This window comes from Marmota flaviventris, chromosome 1 (assembly GCF_047511675.1).
Source record: "Marmota flaviventris isolate mMarFla1 chromosome 1, mMarFla1.hap1, whole genome shotgun sequence".
Classification (NCBI taxonomy): Eukaryota; Metazoa; Chordata; class Mammalia; order Rodentia; family Sciuridae; genus Marmota; species Marmota flaviventris.
In genome coordinates, this window is record NC_092498.1 from 161,616,609 (window position 1) to 161,634,128 (window position 17,520).

Genomic DNA, 17,520 nt, shown 5'->3' on the forward strand with positions numbered 1-17,520 from the left:
GGGGATTGAACTCAGGCACGCTTAACCACTGAGCCACAATCTCAGCCCTATCTTATATTGTATTTAGAAACAGGGTCTCTCACTGAGTTGCTGAGGGCCTCACTAAGTTGCTAAGAGGCTGGCTTTGAATTTTCAATCCTCCTGCCTCAGCCTCTTAAGCGCAGTACTAATATATTCTTGAGGGGCTGGGGTTGTGGCTCAGTGGTAGAGTGCTCGTCTTGCACGCGTGGGACCCTGGGTTCAATCCTCAGCACCACATAAAAAAAATAAATGAGTGAAATAAAGGTATTGTGTCCAACTATAAAATAAATATTTAAAATATATAAATATATTTAAATAAAATTCTGAAACAGCTTCGCCTATCATGCTTGTTTTGAGAAGGCAAAGCCATTGACATATTAAGGAACAATCTGACCACCACAAAATCTTGCATTTGTTTTTGTCTGCAAGAAACACTGGGCAATGCAGAAACGACACCTGCCTGATGGAGCCACACAGGACACACAGTGCACATACGGCAAACACCCACCATGGATCTCAGTTCACAATGAACAGCTGCTGTCCCAACTCTCCGTCCAGTCTCACACAACCTCCCTCTACCACCAGGAGTGGCAACCCTGCCCAGGCCACTCCACAGGCAAATGCCAAGGCTCTTCAAGATCCACTGCCACATTTATCCGAGTATTCATGTATTTTGGACTATTTACTATATGTAAGACTGTGCTACCATTTTCATTATGTTCCTCTTTTTTTTTCCTGCATGTGTCACTGATGAAGTTTTTGAGTGTTGTGCCATAACCCCATTTTTCCCAATAAGACTCATGTGGTTTTTATTGCACAATTTTGCACAGTGCAGTAAGTTTTAAGGAATGCATGTTGTGTTATAGCAGAACTGACTGCAACTGTAGGCTTGTCCTTTCAATTTTCTATTCCCATCAGGGGCCACACTCCCCATTATCTATCTATCTATCTATCTATTTTGCTATTAAAAGAAATTTTAACTTTTATTTATACTATTACTTTTTTTTATTTGTTCTTTTTAGATTCCATGATAGTAGAGTGCATTCTGACATATTATATATATACATACATGGAGTCTAACTTCCCATTCTTGTGGTTGGACATGATATGGAGTTTCACTGGTCATGTGTTCACATAGGAACATGGGAAAGTTCTGTTCCATTCATTCTATTTTCTGTCCTATTCCCATGCCCCTCCCTTCCCTTCATTCCTCTTTGTCTAATCCAATGAACTTATTCCCTGCCTCCATTTTCTTTAGTTCACATCTTCTTTCCTTGCCTATTAAATCTTAGTATGGGATTCAGCATTAGAAAATCCAGACTCAAAGCTTCCTAATGTTAAAAGTCTGTTGATGTATCAATTAAAAAAAAAAACCCTGTAATTCCTACTTCAACAAAAATGAAAGCTATTTAAAAACCAAGATCATGTGAACATTTCATTCACTAAAACTTAAACAGGCTGTGTGTGTGTGTGTGTGTGTGTGTGTGTGTGTAGCTGAGATTACGGCTGAGAAGTGCCGGCTCAAATCCTTGTCATGCTACTGAATTAAGTTGTTCCTTCACAACACAAACTGGTAAATTGCTCTGAAAAGGACAGCATCTGGCTTTCTCCTCACAAGAGAGCAAAGGAGAAAAACCAAATTTAATTACGGTTGAGTTGGACTCCCTTTATCCTTTCAGTATGGATACTTATTTTTCTTAAGATTTTAAACTGGGCTTACAGCTTTAAAAAAGTTTATTCTGAGCTCAAAAGAGAAATAGGCGACTTACGGGTAGGGTTGGGGACCCTACATTCAGGGGACAAAGTGGTGGCCAGATGCTGAGCATGGCTGCAGTGTGGTTTGCCGAGCAGTCCCGGCTGTGCCGTCAAAGCGCTCCTCTCTCTGGGTCTGGCAGTGGCCCAGAGGAAGCACACTGTCCTGAGTCGGGAGGGCGCTGCCAACGTTCCAGCAAGGGACTCAGACGGGCAGGCCATAGCCAGGCGGGCGCAGGCAGAGGGAGCCACGTGCCAGCTTGAGGGGGCCACGCAGAGGTAAGCAGACCTGGGGGGCAGGGTGGGGAGATGCAAGGAGAGGAGAGGAGGGGGGAAAGGGGCGGGAAGCCTGAGCCAGCGCCCCCTGGTGGCCTGAACACACAGAGCAGCGAGCCTGAAGGCAAGGGCAGGGGAGGGGAGGGAGGGGAGCGCTCTGTAGGTCTTCCAAAATGGAAAGCAACCAACAATACCGAGTTTCTTACTCTGAATTCATGCTGAGTTTTTTTTTTTTTTTTTTAAATCGTTAGTATTAACACCCAGGTAGGTATAAGCCAAATGAAGTTCAAAGCAAACAATTAGATCTTTTCATGTCATAAATATTGCTTTGAAAACAACTAAAAATAATTCATAATGCACAACTGTTAAAACCAGGGCACAAACTTAAAAAAGGAGTCAAAGCAAATTGTAACTTCAAACACTTATCATTCATGCTTAGGAAAAAACCTAGATATGTGTCAAACGTTTTTAAAACTGGCTACTTCCCAGGCTTATAGGTCTATTTTTTTAAAAAAAAAAAACTTTCATGTATTATTTGATATTTCTAAAATGGCCATAGCTGACACGATTATCAAATACATACTTTACAAAAAGAGAAATTTTGCTGGGTGTGGTGGCATACACCTATAATGACAGCTACTTGGGAAACTGAGGCAAGAGGATCACAGAGGTCAAGGCCAGGTTGGGCAACTTACTGAGACCCTGTCTCAAAATATAAAATAAGATGCTGTGGGGATGTGGCTTAGTGCACTTCTTGCCTAGCATGTGCGAAGCCCTGGGTTCAGTTCCCAGTACCCTCCCGCCCCCTGCCACAGAGTCTACACACACACACACACACAGCGTGCACATGCATGATAGTGAGAAAGAGAAAGATTATGTTAGTTGTGGCATCCTGCTTAACCCTAGAGAACAGGTATATGCTGTCCATGGTCCTTTGCAGAACACACTTCTCTATCATTCATGAGCATGTTATCTCTATCCCATCTCGTGGGCATCACGCGGCAGGGCTAATGGATAAGAAAACCCACAGAACTCTTTTTACTCTGAGAGCTTTCCTTGTATCTTATTAAACCTTTTGCTGTTCTTTTATAATCTAAACTGATGAGAAATCTCACCTTCAACAACAGTAAAAGTGGCAGCTGCTGCCACTGTTTACCGAGTAGAAAGGATGTGCCAGGCGCCCTGTGATGGGATTTCCAGGGATTAGTTCACTCAGCCCTGACCAGCCTTCTAACAAAGTAGGTACTGTTATCATTCCCACTTTCCAGATGAGGAAGCTAAGGCTTTCAAGGACTGAGTCAACGGCTCAGTGTCATCCAGCTAGATAAGAGGCAGAGCTGGGAGCTCTTCCAAGGCTGGCCAACTCCAGCACAGTAGGTCCGCCTGTTCTTAGATGGTGCTGGGTACTAGAAAGCCATATATATGGTCCAGGGCCAACAGAGGGAGAGTAAAGGTAAAAGCTGGGGCACAGATCAGTAGGAAGCTCTTCTTTCCAGGTGCTCAGCAAACGCAGGTTAATTGCTGAAGTCCACACAGGCTGAACATACAAGCTCATGGATGACAATTTGTTGCTATAATTGAGGTGGGATCCAAAATCTGAGGGAAATCCAAATTGTTCTGGATTTCATCTTTCCATTTAAGAAGTCGCTATTCTAAAGATCAACTATGAGTGTCCACCAATTTAGCATTTTTTGGTTTCTGAAGTAGCCAAGATGGTTTGAAGAATGAATTTTGATAGAAAATAACAATTAGGGCTGCCTTTTGGCTGGGCCAAAAAGAATTATCTTACTTAGAGTGCCCCGGGGGTTCAACCCCCAGTGCTTCTCAGAGGAGCATGTTCTGCAAAGGACCATGGACAGCATACACCTGTTCTCCAGGGTTAAGCAGGATGCCACAACCAACATAATCACGCACACTTCCAGTCTGTTCACTGTTGCCTTCCCAGAAGAAGCTCAGTGTGTTGGGGATAGTCTTGAGATGAGCTGTGCTACTAAACAGCTGAGTAGAATCCAAAGAAAAATAAAAATAGTTAATTTTAAAAAATTATTTAAGCTCACTGAAAAAGACAAGAACTTTGGAGGTGGAGACATGTGAGCCAAATATCTGCTCTGCCTGGGTGACTCAAACAGCCGCTTGACTCCAGGCAGTGTCCACACCTGCCAAGCCTACCTCACAGGGCTACTGGGGAGGAGGTACCGGGATCACAGCAGGGACTGCTACAGAGGCCCAGAGTTCCTCCAGTTGATACTAATTACACTCCATTCCTTTAGACATAAAAATACTTGTCATTCCTCCTGATTACTAAAGCAGGCAGGACACACATCAGAGCAAACCAAACCCTCTCTATTCCAAGTTCACTCTTCTCCAGTGTGGTAAGGGTTTTGTTTATATATTTTTATGTCACTCCAGAAAGATACAGATGTTCCTCGACTTACAATGGGATTACTTCACAATAATTTACACACAATAAATTGAAAACATAAGTCAAAACCACATTAATGCACCTACAGAACACCACAGGAGAGCGGTCATTTTCCCTTGATCATCAAAACACTGATTAGACACTGTGGATCCTGTGCTGCCCACCATCTCTGATAGTATGAAATCACACATTTCCAGCCCAGAGGGGGGGAAAAATTAAAATTAAAAATCTGAAGTGTGGTTTTACTGAATATACATTGTCTTCACACCACTGTAAATCTGAAAAATCCTAAACTGAATCACTGCAAATTGGAAACTCTATACTAAGCTCTTCTCGGAGCTCAGGGGAACAACTTTTAGAATCTGTTAAGGATAATCAAACTAGGTGTGTGGTACACGCCTCTAATCCCAGTGACTTGGGAGCCTGAGGCGGGAGGATCAAAAGTTACAAGTTCAAGGCCAGTCAGAGCAACTTGGTAGACTCCGCCTTAAATAAAAGGGAGTGGGGCTAGGGATATAGCTCAGTGGTAGAGTGCCCACGGGGATTCAATCCCCAATGCTGTTTAAAAAAAAAAAATTAATTTTAGCTTAAATTAACTTAAGTTGGAAGTCAGATTATTTTCCTGACAGAGCTCAGGAAACATTCAGGAAGAACCGCAGGCAGTCAAAGCATGGTGGCGCATGCCTGTAATCCCAGTTATTCGGAAAAGTGAGGCAAGAGGATTTTATTTTTGAGGCCAGCCTGGATAACTTAGGAGGACCATCTCAAAATAAAAATAAAAAAGGGCTGGGTGGTAGAGCCCCAGGGTTCAAGCCCTAGTATGAAGGGAAGGATGGGCAGACTGCAGGTTTAGAATGCAACAAGGTAAGGATTAAGTCTCCAATTCAGTTTGTGGATCCAAGGGTAGAAATCTTAGGCAGATTATCAAAGTAACAATTCTTATAACCCACAATTTTCTTTGAATGAAATTCATACCTTGGGATAGATTCAGTCAGGTAGGTTTAAACAGTGTGCACTCTGTATACAGAAAGGCTTTAGGAAAAATTGACAATTTATGCCTCAAAGAATGTATAATTTCATGCAGTCTCTGACAGCCCCATTTCCAAAACACCCCACAATCACTCCAATGTAAAGCAAAGACTTTCGATAATCAAGCTTTCATGGCTATAAAATGCAAAACACAGGTAAATACGCACAGATTGTTTGTTTGGTCAGGCTTACCAAGTCACAATGTGCTTATCAAAAACTCAGTTCAGAAACTTGGGATCATTCATTAAGGTGAAGGAATCAAACTGTTTATGTCCAAGATGAAAAATAACTGCAATATGCTATCATACAGCTCCCGATCAACCCAACTGTTATGCTTCTGTTTCAGGCTGCCAAACTTGTGAGGTGTCAATTAGCATCATGTGTCTCTCATGGGAGAATGACTACTTAGAAACATCTAGATCAGGACCTGGAAGAGATGACAAATCAAGACCCTTCTTCTATTTATATAATTTCCAGCACTTCTTTTTACACATCAATTTGTGCTAACTTTTGTCATTCACAACTGAATTATTATTCAGAGCTTTTAGCAATATCAACTTAAAATCTGGACTGTTATTTACCCAATTTGCTAAGTAAATATAGTGGCTGAGTAGACGCCAATTTAGTACTGGTCTGAGCAATGATATCTGTGAAACACTGACTCTGGGCCCGATGAAGGAGATAACATATGTATCTTCCCAATAACTATTAAAAGATCCTTGGTATAACACTTAAAGTCATACCATGAGCCCACACAGGGACATGAAGCAATGAACACCTTCTAGCTACTTTGGTCACTGCCAGCTCTCCCTGCACATGTTCTGACTCTCAAGCAGCAGCACTAGTGTGCCAGACCAGCAACACGGCCCTCCTGCACTCTTGGTTGTCAGAGGCTCTTCTTAACTCCACATCTGCTTTTCCTTTGATCCCTTTCCTCTGGGTTCTCCAGGCACTTGACTAGACTACTCTAGAGACAGCCAGGTATTGCCTAATTGCTGAAAAGGAAGCACATGGGCAGGACTGTCCCAGGGACATGTACATCTGGAGTTGGGGAATCCAGAGCTGACCTCTGCCATGCAGCGCCTCAAAGGACAATTAGCCAAGAGTGGGGCCAGCAGAAGGCAGCACCACTGGCTGAGGAGGGTTACGAAAGGCACTGAAAGCACTGAGAAAAGAGCCTTCGCCACAAAGCACTCGGCATCACTTCCACTAGAGAGGCTCCACTGAAAAGGACGATTTCAGCACTGGCTGCCCTAACAAATGAGTCTCCCACTGCTACCTCTGCCAAATGCACTTGTCCTTCCCCGATGCAGAGGTGCTTTTAAATTAAAACGTAAGAGGAAAGTGCAGGAGAGAGTCATTTACAGCACTTGGGCCACTTGAAACAACTTTTCGCTAAAGGTCTATAATCAAATTATCAAGCCCTTCAAGTCAGTGCTTTATGACGGAAATAAAGGCCCCACTGAAGTATTGGGGTCTCTTGGCATTTCCCGGCTCTGGGCTGGGCAGCACTGCAGCACACCCATTCACACTGGATGCATGAAAGGGACAGATCACAAAGGGCAGATTACAAGGGAGAAAGACTCCACTCCAGTGGGGGAAGGGCCAGGCGTGAACAGACTGTAAATAATGTTGCTAAGAAAGGAGCAGAAATATGGCAACTTCAAATAATCTTCTTGCCAGGAATTCTTCCCAAGAGGACTTGTTCTTTCTGAACTCCACTTTCAAGTATGTGAGAAATATGAAAAACCTTACTGCATATCTGGGGGGTATTCCTCCTCTGCCTGCCTAACTTGTAGCTCTTTGCAAGCATTTGTAAAAGCCCTTTCAAAGGCATCCAAGGGCTTCTCTGACAGGGATGGAAGGGCAGAGACAAAGAAGGGTTGTAACAGTTGACCACTCTGGCTGTCGGGGCAGCACCTCTTCGGCAGAATTGCTGCCAGAAGATGGCTCTTCCCAAGGAAAACTGGACTGTCTGGTAGCCAGCTGGTTTCCTGCAGGGCGCCCTTCCTAAACTCCCGCAATCCTGCTCATGGTGCAGACCTGCACAAGGGCTATCATCTGCATCCTCTCCCTGCTCGTGCTCCCTCCCTCTCCTTCCCTCCCCCCCCCCCACTTTTGGGGGTGGGGGAGAGCTGCCACTGCTCTGAACAAAACACAGCCACCCAACTTCTCATGCCACCTCTGTGGTCCTGGAGTCACAGATTCTGAGTACAGACACCAGGCCATGCAGAAGCTGGCTGACACTTGTACTTTGCTAACAGCCAGGAGGACTTCTCCCTGCTGTCCTCAGGAAGCACAGTGTTACCCAAATGACAATGACACAGAACAGCAACAAATCACTCTGCCTGAAACAAACATGACCTCACCGGGTGATGCACGTCATTTGTAAGAGCCACCTCTCTCTTTCTCCCTCCCACAGGGCCATGCACTTGCAATGTTTCTAGTCCTCAGGAACCACATGTGAAGAAGGTGCGGGGGAGAACCCTAAAAATCCATCACTCTTTGGCTACGCTTGATCTCTTGATTTAGTCCTTTATCTTTTAAAGGAAAAAGTGCCTCAAAATTTCAACAACACAACATTGACTGAGCACAGCACTTATATACCATGTGCAATTCAAGCATGAATCATATTCCATTCTTACATAAGCATCTCTGTGGTCCCATTTTGGGTCTGGGTCACAGTTTTTCCCAAATGAATGATAACAGAGCTATCATCAAAATGCAAAAAGAGAATTAAAAAACAAACTGCTTTTACCACTCCCAACTTTTACACATGCAGGGAGTAACAGAATAAAAAAAAATCTAATAAAACTCAAAATTAGAGTTTTCTTGGTTTTGTTTGTTTGTTAAATAAACTTCTGTGTAGGAATCTCAACAGGGAGTCCCATCTTCCCAGATCAAGGAAGAGCAGCAACTCCAAGGTGCAAAGGAAAGACAGCACTGTCTGTTGAAGTGCTGTGCTCAGTCACCATCTCCACGGCTGACTCCCCTAGTTTGTACCCTTTCCATTTAACTTATTCTGGATGAAAGGAGGGAAGATCTGGAAGATCCCAAACACGGCAGTCACAGAAAGCTCACAAAGCCCGAGAGACTTATGCTTAAGCATACCACAGTAAGGAACGAATGAATCATTATTAGCTACTTAACTACACTTATGTTTTCAATGAGTTTGCAACACAGTTTACTTTTTCTTTTTCTGAAGAGAGAAACAGTATCTGCTCCACCTTCAGGCTGGGGCTGTGAACAAATAAAACACCAGAAGTGATATGCAAAAATGAAACCAGAAACAGCAAAACCAAAACTTCCTGACAAGAGTTTTTAGAAAAAATCATCAACAATAGCAATCTGGCTGAAGGTGTAAGATCTATTTGTAGTTTCAATCCTACAACTGGGAATAAAGTCTCAACCTCAATTAAAACCACCCAGTCCAGCTGATTACTGCAGAAGCCATGAAATTTGAATCCAGTGAAAATTCAAGAACTCGGTTGTCCCCTCACTTCCTGCGTAAAGACAGGCAAGAGGTAGGGAAGAACCAGTTCAGCTTTGCTGGCTACCTTAACACCACAACGGAAAAAAAGTCTTTTCTGGCAGTCAGTGCATAATTAAATTTTTATACACTCAATTTAAGTTACTGAATGACTTCCCAGGGTGACTGTTTGTATTTTGAAGTTGTTCTTCCTCTTGACACAGTGTTCTGTTTGAAACTTTGCTGTGGATTTGAAGTATCTGACAAAACAGCTTTCAAACACATTCTACAGGAAACTGTGAACTGCCTGTCATGAAACCTCACTCACCACAAGTAAGATTAGAAAAAGGAAAAAAAAAAACAAACAAAACAGTTAACGCGTTAAAGCGTGTTACAACGTTCCTCCATTTTTTTTTTTTTTTTTAAAGAGGGCACTGTAACCAATGCTCTCCCTGTTTTGAGATACGGGAACCGTTGGGTGCAAACCTCAGCATTTTGTTGGAGTTAATAGCAAACTCGACTTTGTCTGCGTTTGAACTTTGGCCAGATCGCTCAAATGACATTTCAGAATGGCTCCTGTGGACAGCTTGCAGCAGCTAATCCCTCTTGCTGCGATTACCCACTCTGATCTCGGGGCTCTGCAGAACTCCCTCCCGCCACCACTTAGCAGTGCAGCCCTCGGGGCCTGCAGGCAGGGCAGGACACACCAGGAGGCCCTCTGTGGCCCTATGTCGTGTTAGTGAAGACCTAACCCACCTTCCACACACTCCTCCAGGACTGGGCCCTGCGCCAAGTCCAGCCTCAGAAAACTGCCTCGGCAAACTTACCCAGCAGAGCTTTCAGCTCCTGCGCAGAGGAAGGGCTGCACTGGGGAGGCGTCCTGTTACCTTCCATTCACAGAACTGGGCTGTGCCTCATTGCACACTCGTTACCGCAGATCTGCATCATGATTCGGGGCTGCCCACCAACTCCAAATATGCTCCATGTTTGGGCTTATGTAACATTTGCTACTACTGTAAAAAGCACTTGAATTACAAAGGTCCTGGCAGATCAACAGAAAACAGGGGGTGGAGTCTAATTTCATCTAATATGGTCATACAAGGCGTCCCGGCCAGTGTAAATTAATCCTTCTATTTGAAAGGCAACTGCCAGAACTGGAGAAGATAGAATTTACAAATCTAACCTGCTAAAATGTAAATTACTCACACCCTAATTTTCCCAAATGCTTTTAAAGTGACACTGCTATTGACAGGTATATTAGAAATTTTACATGATTAATCATAAAACCTACAGTTTTAAGCTTTGCTAGAGTTAGAGGTTTTTAAAGTTAAAATATTTCTATAAATAGTAGTCTTTCTCCATGTTTTATTTCCCTTATACTATCTATAATTACTACACTTTAAAAAAGTTTCTTATACCCATGCATGCTTTTCTAAATCTAGTAACAAAAATCTTGACCCATTTTCTCTGCATACTTTCAAAATATGCCTAATTTCATATGCTGCCAACTGCCTTGAGCTTGGTGTTCAATCACTGGACCACTAAAGCTGGGGACCTTCTATACTTTCAATCCAAAAATTTTCCCAAGTGGCTCTTTGTTTACTGGTCTGGCTGTCTGCCTATCTCAGCCCTATTATACCCACCCCCATGACTACTCCCCCTCTTGTGAATCAACAAATCTTACTGTCAAACAGACAAGGGGAAAAAAACTGCCAACTGATCTGAGTTTTATGTTAATGATGGTTCAGATACCTGAGAGATCAGAATGAACAAATTTAAGTGTGAAAAGAAGTGGGGGAAAAATTAGAGAATCCCATCATCACCCTACAGAGAATATTTGTCAAAAGTCAAGAATCACATGCATGGAAATGATGTGGAGCCAGGAAAAGGTAGGAAAGAGATCCAAGACATGAGAAATGGCACTATGAGACAAGACACAAATTCTAAACAGGCTAACCTAATGGTAGCCACAATTCTTCATTATGTTTACATTCAGATTCCAATCATGACATGATATCAGATCCAGGGATTTTTCTGAAACCTACTATTTAAAAGAAAAAAAAAAAAAGTCACGTTTCTTAACAGCCATAGTCATCCACTCCAAAACCAAGGTGGCCTTGAAAAGACACTGAAGAGCAGAAAGGATAAGCCTCAGTAGACCTCAGAAGCACTGCATGAGGATACTTGTCCCAAATCTTTTCAAAAGTTAATCAGTAAAAATAGGGACTTCAGGTGAATTCGCTGGTTTTCCATGTGTGGCCTGAATGTTCCAGGTCTTAGTACTGTCCACTGCCTCCCTGCCTTGCCCAAGGTGGCAGCCAAGGGATCTCCTTGACGTTGCCAGCTGCAGAACAGCCGTGCACTAGGAGGACCTTTCTCAGGCTCAGTCTCAGTTCACATCACTGTGTCCATCGCACTTGGCCACCAACAGAGTCCTTTCTGGCCCTGTGGCACAAATGCTTGCCATTCTAATGTTCATGGTCATAGTACTGGGATCAGGGGGAGGGGCCCAAGAACCGGCCCATCCGTGAGAGTTCTGGGGATGAAGTCTTTCTGTGTGTAACCCTGATGAAAACCAGGGTGAATTTCAGCAGATGTTCCTAAATGCTACAAACATATACATTTAATTCCACATGAGCAACACAGAAGTCACGTGAATTTTTTTTTAAATGCCAGCTGCCAGCATCGGAATGGGGATGAATGGTAGGTCAGGAAAATACAGTTTAATCCACTGAGAATATATACAAATATGCAAAAACTGGGAATAAAGCTCAGATTAAGGTTTTCAACACCCACATATGTCTTTCAATGCTCTGAATAAACTGAACAAATACTGCTTTGTTCTGCTTGGAAAGCATTATTCCTAAATTCTTTTAAGTCATTTTCCAGCATCCTATCCAAATAAAGTTTATTTTGATATTAAATCTCATGATGCTTATATTTAAGTTTCTAGGTCTGGGAATATGGTCCTATTTCTTTTTTCCTAAGAAAACAATAATATTAATTAAAATATAATTTTAATACAGCAACATCCATGCTTTAGAGAGCAAGAACAACATGAATCTGCTCTAGTTTGGATGGCACGCACACATCAGCTTTACTCAGGTGTGAAGGGAGTCCAGAACTGATAAAGTTCTTCTGTGAGCACACTTACACCGCAGGCCCCGTGGGCAGTGAGGGTGTGGGTAGAGGGGGTGCAGGCAGCCTTCTAGCCTTGGGTAAGAGAGAGACTTCGTCCTCACCTGGCAGGTGACACTGCCTCCTCCCACAGGACTTGGGTGGGGAGTCCATGAGCTAATGCATGTAATGCAATGCCCAGCACATCTTAAATGTTCAATACACACCAGCTACTGTGAGCACACCCCAGGGGAAACCAGAGGGTGCACGGACATCATTTGAAGAGAAAAGAGAGAGCAAGACAGGGAAAGAGATTTGTTACAGAAATCAATCAAGTCCCTCACAGATCTTGGGATTTCAGTCTAAATCCCTGAGAAGACAACAACACTCTGGGTTCTGCAGGGCAGCAGACCAAGCTGTTGGCAGTTATCAAGCGTCCCTGTCACTGAGGGCAGCCAGTTCTCCATTTTACAGGAGTGCCGGCCTCCACGAACTCCACTCCACTGTCGGCAGGCTGGGCGAGTTATAATTGGCCTTAATTGGCACTTACAGGAGCTTTAACATTCCTCACCTGCTGCCAAGGAGCACTTGAAAGGGGAAGAAAGTATTCTCAAACTTGGAAATACCGAGCAATTCATTCATCTGAGGACCCGGGAGCCTGCTGTCCAGAATCGGATTAGCTTTGCCAAGAAATGCTGCCATGCTATCATCCGGGCCTCATGAAGCGCTCGCGCTGGATCAGGAGAGGCAGGAGATGGGGCTGAAGCGGGACCATTCACCTGGGCGGGGGCGGGGGCCACTACATAGCAGCCTTCCTCTGGCTGGCACCACCTGGTCTTCGGGCCTCAGCCACACTTCATGTATAAGGCAGGCAAACGGAATAGACCCTCATGACTTGATCTCCACTGGCTTTGTGTAAACCACGGTTTGACCTCAGTCCAGTCATTATTTGATACACATATTGAACACTGAAAAGATGACCAATGACACCAAATGCAAGCAACAGAGGTGTGAAATAAGACTGGCAACAGTTTTTCTCTTAGCCCCACAATTAATCTCATCCAAAATGGTTATCCTTTAGGAGGCTACACGTTTTTCAGATGAAAACTGGCTTGAGAGAACTAGGTTTCTTCTCTAATGTATATCCCATACAAATGAAACAGAAATTTCCCATAGATGCCAGGGAAATTTCCTGTCATTATTCAAGTGAATATTTTAAAAAATGCTTCTTTACCTCCTATCACTTCATATTACCCTGTTTTAGAATACTGAAAAATTTCCTTCGAAGTAAAAATTAATGATATTTGCATGTGTATATATGTATAAGGAACACTGTAAGGTCTTAGAAACGAGTGGAAGTTTGGAAAAGTCCACACAACACCTGCTTCTGGTGGCGATCCTTTCTCACACAGCTGGGAGAGCTCTAAAGCACTACAGTTTTTCTGAAGCAATCCAGCAGCAGCTAGGAACGATGCAGGGACCATCCTCATGGGCCAGAAATTCCATCCTATGACGTATCCCAACATGAACAAAGCCACCAGCAGTTAAGGGTATAGGTACCAGAGTGGTACAGTTGCTCTGTCACGGGGTCAAAAGGCAAGAAACAAAGCCATGTCCACAGAGGGGAAGCCGCCGCACAGCCGCACCTTTGAGCAGCAGGCAGCCATTAGAAGAGGGGGTTACTGGTATCCTGGTGTGTGAGTGCCTTCCATGAAGTACAGCTGACTACGGGGACAGAGTGTGCATCACAGGATCCGTTTCATGACACTATCATGAAAAGCCCCTACTAACAAAAACTTGTGACTCTGTGCCTATGAGCATGGGGAAATGTGCAAGGCTGCACACGGGGTTATGCGCTAACTCAGAATGCAGTTAGGATTTACAGAGGGGACTACAACAGTTGGAGAAGGCGGGGAGGCAGAAAGAGCCAATGAAATAAGTGTAGGCTGTACCCAAAATAGCATGTTTGTGATGATTACACTTGTGTACTTATGTAAAAATATATGAGCACATGTACTTAATATACTTATGTGCCAATAAAAACATCTATAATGAAAGTGGTTTAGTAATTTTTATTGCAAAATTCAGTGAAAGCAGTGGAAGAAAAATTTATGAAGCATGAAATTATGTCACTCATTTCATTTGTTTGGCTAAGCAGACGGAGATTCGAATACCACATAGAATCACAGAGAAGAAAGGCGGATTAACTACTGGCAAAACAACATCTTAACTTTCTAAAGCTCTCACGAATCTTGAATATTAAGAGTTCTAACATTCTATTGAAAATACTAAGTATAAGAGGCAGTGAGACAAGTTTCATCCCGAAGTTATTTTGGACCTGAAGGGTAAAGAACTCTATCATGTGGAATTAGGGACATACTGATTGGTTTTGAACTTATTTTATATTGAGATAATTACCTTCTCTGATCTTTATATTTCTTAAGCTTTCAAACACATTAGGTAAAAAATGTATAAAATTATTCTGAGATTTGTTTTGAGAACTGTTGTTTTAAAAACAAATATAGAAGTAAACCTAAAGACTAAGATTTCTAAGCACACAATGTGAAACAGGGAGAAAAGCAGCTGGATTGAGCCGCAGCCCCCAGCCCTGAAGCAGGGTGTTTCCTAGGTCTGAATCAGCATGTGTATTGATGAATGTGTTAATGGGGTGTTATTCCAGCCAGGTAGTAGGTGCTTCAGCACAGAGACGCGGGAGATACTCCCTCTTCTGGTCAGAAGTTAAGACCACAGCTTACCAGGGTTCAAAGAGCAGGTGTGTGCTTTCAACGTCAACACACAAATCGAGTCTTGTGAAATGATTATCAGGAAAAACATTTTTTAGTAAATATAACAAAAATGTGGATTTTTATTCAGAATGTCCACTTTACAATCCAAAGCACAGCCATCCTGTAACAGCTAATGATTCTATGTGTTATAGTAAACAAGTCAAAACTGGCCCTGGTGAATATTAACAATGCAGATACATATGAGGGTGTACAAATATAAATCTGAACGTGTGTGTATAAAATTAACTTGCTATGTAATTCTTATATAGCCTGCCTTAAAAAAAAAGAATTCCAAGTATTCTCCCTTTCATATGAATGACAAAAATTGCATATATTTAGCCAGGTGTGGTGGTGCGCGCCTGTAATCCCAATGGCTTAGGAGGCTGAGACAGGAGGATTTCAAGTTCAAAGCCAACCTCAGCAACTTAGTGAGGCCCCAGTCAACTCGGTGAGACCCTGTCTCAAAATAAAATATTAAAAAAAGGGCTGGGAATGTGGCTCAGTGGTTGAGCGCCCCTGGGTTCAATCCCTGGTAGCAGGAAAAAAAAATTACATTGTTTATTCCAAATACTCTGATACTCTGAGATATAGAAGCAGTTCATTAAGTCATAATAGTACAAACCTGGTGGGCAGCTGTGACTACCCTCCACGAGGAGAATCAATGGGCTGAAATAAGGACAGACATTCCCAAAGTAGGAAGAATTCTAAAAGCACTGTGTAGAGAAATGCAGCACTGACAGTCTCCATGTCCACGGGCAGAGGACTGGTCAGCTTCACATACATTGATAAATCAGAACAATAGGCACAAGTGACAGTACGGCAGATTCAGTGACAAAGGGAAGCTCGTAACAGATTAGCTTTTCATGTGTGTAAGGGGCGGGGGGGGGGCGGAGTATACAGGCACACAACATTTTACTAGGGTCCTAGTGCCAGTTCTAAGAATGTAGATATGTCCAACCATCCCCTGAAAAGCAAGATGGAGGAGCTCAGTTTATTCTGATTGCATATGTATCTTTGTTGGCTAATTGTCTTTTACAATGTACCTTATAAACTTCAATAATTAAAGACAAACCAAGATATGTGAGATCTCTGTTTTGAATCAAATTCTTTTTTGGCAGGGGGACCGGGATTGAACCCAGGGGCACTCAACCACTGAGCCACATCCCAGCCCTTTTTAATATTTTATTTAGAGACAGGGTCTCACTGAGTTGCGTAGGGCCTTGATAACTTGCTGAGGCTGGCCTCAAACTTTTGATCCTCCTGCCTCTACCCCTTAAACCGCTGGGATTACAGGTGTGTGCCACCAAGCCCAGCTGAATCAATAAATTCTTGTACTCTGGTGGAGCTGGGGATCCAACCAGGGCTTTGGACATGGCAGGCAAGTGAGCTACACCCCCGTCCCTGAATAAATTCTTGTTCCTCTATGAGGACATGAGAAGTCTCAGGAAAATGAGCACATTCTCTTTTGTTTCCTGGTTTTTATGACTAGATCACTCTTTCATTGAAAATGAAACAAAACAATAGTTACAAAGAATCAATGACCCCCCAAACTTGGAATCACTGCAGTAATTATTTCCTACCCCTACAATCTTTAGAAAATCTCTGAATTTATCTCTGAAATATATCTCTGAATATCTACAGTGGCCTGCCCAGCACTCTCTATTATTCCCAGCATGTATCCCTACTTGAAATAATCTTATTTCACCTTTCTCCACCCTCCCCAATCAGAATACAAACTGAATGAAATAAGAAACAATGCTTTTATAGTTTAGTGAAGAGAAATGCCTGGCATATAATAGGTGTCCAATAAATATTTGTTAAATGCATGAATAACATTCCTACTGATCTGTTTAGTTTCTTTAACAGTAAGCCCAAAGGTAAAAACATGAATAAAGGCATAGGTATCAATAAATGGAAAAACCAATACATTTATAACTACAAATTAAAATGTTGCTGCTACAAATGGTGTAAGTAACAACAGTTTAAAGTACCCCGCTTCCTTTACAACTAAGGAAAAAAGACACCAAAATATGTTAGCTGGAGAGAGAATAAATAGTCCTTTATCTGATGCTGCTGAAATAATTTGAAAAAGCTCATTAGCACTTATTCAGCTTGTGGTTAAAAAAAAAAAAATTCACTGTATTTATTTTACATCATGTTACTAAGTGACAAAAAAAGTTTAGGTCAAACCAGCAACCTGAGTTTCCTTTGAGAGTTAACCTAAGGTTCATCTTGACGTCACTCATATTTTGATGTGCACATTCTGGCTAGCTCCAGCCCTGGCTCATCCTCTGACTGCTGGAGGAGGGCCTGGCATGCGTCTCTGAAGCAAGAGAGCCAAGTACTTACTTCTCTGTAACAAGTTTCAGTTTTTATTCTGACCGCAGAAATAAATACGCTGACCAAGTCTCTACAAAATATAATGAGGCCCATACAAGAAAGGAGGAGGAGCTTGGCTTGGCTTTGAAGAGCTGCTGCGATTCGGGGTTTAATAAAGCAGAACAGGCAGAAGAGAAATACAATGACTATGCTGATCCAAACATCTACCTACTACCGTTACATCTTCGAATTACTAAATGTTCCCTCTGATGTAACATCAGGGGTCCACAGTGCTGATCTTCCAGCTACTCTGGGCAAACTTAAAAATT

General features: G+C 42.7%; 1 protein-coding gene and 1 long non-coding RNA gene across 4 annotated transcripts in view; one reads left to right on the forward strand and one right to left on the reverse strand.

Moving 5' to 3' along the window:
* Atxn7 (ataxin 7) overlaps positions 1 to 17,520 on the reverse strand; it is a 149,013-nt gene that overhangs the window by 38,043 nt on the left and 93,450 nt on the right. The window lies entirely within an intron of this gene.
* Positions 1,820 to 6,126, forward strand: LOC114107185 (uncharacterized). Its single transcript, XR_003585300.1, has 2 exons — positions 1,820 to 2,052; positions 5,847 to 6,126. It is a non-coding gene; the product is annotated as an uncharacterized lncRNA (long non-coding RNA).